The sequence below is a fragment of the Lingula anatina genome, chromosome 4, assembly GCF_051362555.1.
Source record: "Lingula anatina isolate TDL-2025a chromosome 4, LinAna3.0, whole genome shotgun sequence".
Classification (NCBI taxonomy): Eukaryota; Metazoa; Brachiopoda; class Lingulata; order Lingulida; family Lingulidae; genus Lingula; species Lingula anatina.
In genome coordinates this window covers 6139343-6143933 of record NC_141770.1, presented here as the reverse complement: position 1 = coordinate 6143933, position 4591 = coordinate 6139343, and the positions used below count along the sequence as shown (strand labels likewise).

Sequence of the window (4591 nt, the reverse complement as noted above, 5' to 3'; positions counted from 1 at the left end):
GATGCAATGTGCTGGTGAAGATTTTACAAAATGCTTCAGAATGTTGACGCTGCAGATTAAAAGCGCTCTTGGAGATCTAGCAAGATTGCACGCAGTCATCTACTTCATTCCCTTTTCATGTGCAATTACCCAATGCCTTATGAAGGTGAGGCAATAAAATGAAGAACTAGCGTTATTCCTTCTTATATAATTTTTAAGTGGGCCTTTTTCTTGTTTCTTTTGAGTCATCTGTCGAAATAGTAATATATGAACTTAACTATGAACAACTAAAACTTCCCATGGCGTGTCCACTTACATGAACTAGCACTACCATCCTGAGTTTCAGAAAGCACCATAAACCCACCTCTTTAATATCAGTACTGGTACAGTGTATGCTTGAGCGTCAACTTACAACAACACTTTTTTTGATAAATTTATTTTATAAAATATTTCTTTGCAGTTTATTTGATGCTTGGACATAATAAGAGAAGGACCTGAAATGCAGAGCAAGATCAAAGGATAATCGGCTTTACGCGAGCACTTTGCGAAACCATGTGCGTTCGGATCACGTGACCTCCTGTACAGGTAGCGAGCATATATATTGCAGTTGTCAATGACTTTTTGTGTCATTGGGGCAGGTAGTTGGTGATAACGTGAGTCAATCCTTCGGGTGGATGAGACAATAAACTTATAGAGATTAAGTATAAATACAATTTGTTCTGTCAATTTGGAAGCTGTGTGAGAATTTGATATGTTTGTTCATGAAGGAATTCAAAATGCCCTTTGTGGTAAAGGCAATCTTGTTTGGAGCTATCAAAACAGCTTATCTGAGACAATGGGCAAATGTTTACCCGAACGCACATAGCTTCAAAGGAAGATGCCGCGTTTCACGTCCTTTCCTTTTTATGTCCAAGTTTAATGTAAGTCTAATATTCTGGATCTTGAGGAAAAACCCTGGTCATTGACTTTTTTGTCTTTTCCAGTTTATCATCTGACTCCACACTACACTGTACTACACTGTACTATGAGGCACAGGACTATACTGCCACAATGGAACACAATGACTCCAGACTACTACACTGTACTAGGAGGCACAGGACTATACTGCCACAATGGAACACAATGACTCCAGACTACTACACTGTACTAGGAAGCACAGGACTATACTACCACAATGGAACACAATGACTCCAGACTACTACACTGTACTAGGAGGCACAGGACTATACTGCCACAATGGAACACAATGGCTCTGTTCTCACAACTTTTAGATCGATCTATCACCGCGGGGAGTCTCACTAGATTACTGTCAGATAATCCGCCTTAAGTGTCCACCCCGCCTACTACAAGCTATAAGGGGTAATTAACTTTCGTGTCCGCCCGGCTGACAGCTATTTAGCGTGAACCCCCAGGGAGTTAGGTCGATCCTATGTAGGTCGATCTAATCTATGAGAATGGGGTGAATGACTCCAGACTACTACACTGTACTAGGAAGCACAGGACTATACTGCCACAATGGAACACAATGACTCCAGACTACTACACTGTACTAGGAGGCATAGGACTATAATGCCACAATGGAACACAATGACTCCAGACTACTACACTGTACTAGGAGGCATAGGACTATAATGTCACAATAGAACACAATGACTGCAGACTACTAAACTGTACTAGGAGGCATAGGACTATAATGTCACAATAGAACACAATGACTGCAGACTACTACACTGTACTAGGAGGCATAGGACTATAATGCCACAATGGAACACAATGACTGCAGACTACTACACTGTACTAGGAGGCATAGGACTATAATGTCACAATGGAACACAATGACTGCAGACTACTACACTGTACTAGGAGGCATAGGACTATAATGCCACAATGGAACACAATGACTGCAGACTACTACACTGTACTAGGAGGCATAGGACTATACTGTCACAATGGAACACATTGACTTTCAGACTACTACACTGTACTAGGAGGCACAGGACTATACTGCCACAATGGAACACAATGACTCCAGACTACTACACTGTACTAGGAGACACAGGACTATACTGCCACAATGGAACACAATGACTCCAGACTACTACACTGTACTAGGAGACACAGGACTATACTGCCACAATGGAACACAATGACTCCAGACTACTACACTGTACTAGGAGACACAGGACTATACTGCCACAATGGAACACAATGACTCCAGACTACTACACTGTACTAGGAGGCACAGGACTATACTGCCACAACAGAACACAATGACTCCAGACTACTACACTGTACTAGGAGACACAGGACTATACTGCCACAATGGAACACTGACTCCAGACTACTACACTGTACTAGGAGACACAGGACTATACTGCCACAATGGGGAATACCCGCTTTAAGGGTCTGCCGCTAGATGGCGTGGGGGTGAAAGCAGTCCTTCTTAAATCTCGCAGAATCTCGCTCACGGTTTTACACCAGAGTTTAACATGGAGCGTGTGCACGCGTCGCTGACAGTGAACCAACTCAAACGCAATTTACTTGAATGTGGTGCCATAACATCTGGATGAAAATGTGAATTGACTGAAAGGTATGTGTTTTCTTTTCATTTAGTGCTTGAAAAACACGAATGCTAACTATTTTCCTTGAAAAAAATCGAACATTAGTCGAGGTGTGTGTGTCAAATCTGACATGTTATGTACATGTAGACTATTGTAGGTACGAGTAGGCCTACGCTCATATTTTGTTTTAGTAGCACGAAAGACGAAGATTGTGTATACTTAGTAAATGTACTTATTTATTTTCTTTATAAGGTTACCCAAAGAAGGCCCATATATTGGGGGCAAAGCCTGAAACTGTCGATTTCAGGACCCCAGGACAGCCAGCTTCAAGAGCAGGATAAAATGATTACTTCAGGAATCTTACCCGTCACTTCACATCAGCGGCAAAGATTGATGTAGCCACCAGTTATGCCTACCCTAAAGCTGACTAACAGGCGGCTGTGATGGACAACAACTATTGCCAAGTGCCATGAAAACAATAATGCATGGATAGAGGGAATGATGTAAGTGAAAACAGAGGTCTAATATTAAGAATCAGGCCCAAATATGAGAAAGAATTATCAAACTAGGTGATGTCTGACTTCATAGAAATATAATATTGTATGTTAAATATTTAATGCTGTAACCATCTACCATGCTTTAATGGGATATGAATATTTCAGGTTGAGGAACAAACAGCGAAGGACACTGAGCATAGCAAGTTATAACAAGGAAAGAGCGCAATCTGACACAAGGAGAGACAATGGCAGATCACTGCTTCCAGGTTTGGAGAGATAATTGCAGCCACAGAGAAGAAGTATATAAACAAACTGTATGAATCATTGTTGTGTCCAAAACCATTGTAGACACATGACAGTTGGACCCGGACCCGATTTATCCTTTTTGGAATGTGTATCTCGTGCACGAATCTGGGCCTAAAGAAAACCCGCGAATACTATACTAAGTTAGAAGGCCAGATGTTCATTACAAATCGCCCATTCTGCTATTTTGTTGTGTTTACATTCAAAGATCTGTTTGTGGGGTTGATTCATTCTGACGCTGGATATTTTTCTACATGTATTTTGCCCAGAATAACTTTTTTTAATGAAAAACACTATAGGAAGTATGTGTCAACTAGTTTTTAGAAAGTACCCCTGTATGAGATGGTTTTAGCTGCAATCATAATTTTGAAGTGCAATTTTAAAAAATGTTTTAACTAAAATGAAATAATTTGGTGGTGCTATATTCTTTACAAAAAGTACTTACGTGTTTATGCTGTTTTTTTAAAAAAAACCTATGATGCTATTTTGTAAAGTATTTTTAGTGGGATGAAATAAATTGCTAGTTGTATTTACAGCAAATAATTTGGTTTTTCTGCTTTTTAAAGAATTTTCAAAGTGATGACGTAATGTGGTGGTTCTATTCAAGTAAAATAATTCATAAGTACTATTTTGTGAAAAGGAACAAAAAACTGTGTTAATTTGTAAAATGTTTGCTTTCTTTAATTTTTATTTCTTAAACTGTTACAAAAAGTTTGCCATACCTACAGTAATCCATTGGCTGAGAAATTGCAGCTATATATTCCGGAAAGTTATAGCACAAATAAATTATCTAAGCATTACATGGTTTCATGGTTTTTACTATGGACTTGATAATTATTTTGTTTAAATTAAATATTTGGTTTTGCTGCTTTTTAATGAATTTTCAGAGCGATGAAATAATATGGTGTTTCTACTCAGGTAAAACAATTCAGAAGTGCTATTTTGTAAAAAAAGAACAAAAACTGTTCATTATAAAATGTTTTCTTTCTTTAAATTTTATTTTTTAAACTGTTACAAAAAGATTTCCAAACATGCATTATTCCATTGGCTGAGAAATTGCATCTATACATGAACAAATAAATTATCTAACTATACCTAGTTTTATGATTCTTACGAGGTACTGAATAATGATTTTAAATAAAAATAATTATTTAATTAACATTACCGGTCATGCTCTATACATCAATAAAAAAGGATATTACTTAATAACACAACCTTATGTGGGTAGTAGGCTACCGGCACTTATATATA

At 38.1% G+C, this 4591-nt stretch overlaps 1 long non-coding RNA gene across 1 annotated transcript; it reads left to right on the top strand.

Annotated features, from left to right (window-relative positions):
• The first annotated feature begins 2364 nt into the window (after positions 1-2364).
• On the top strand, positions 2365-3862 carry LOC147762149 (uncharacterized). Its single transcript, XR_015333689.1, has 3 exons — positions 2365-2569; positions 2793-3043; positions 3203-3862. It is a non-coding gene; the product is annotated as an uncharacterized LOC147762149 (long non-coding RNA).
• Positions 3863-4591: the final 729 nt, after the last annotated feature.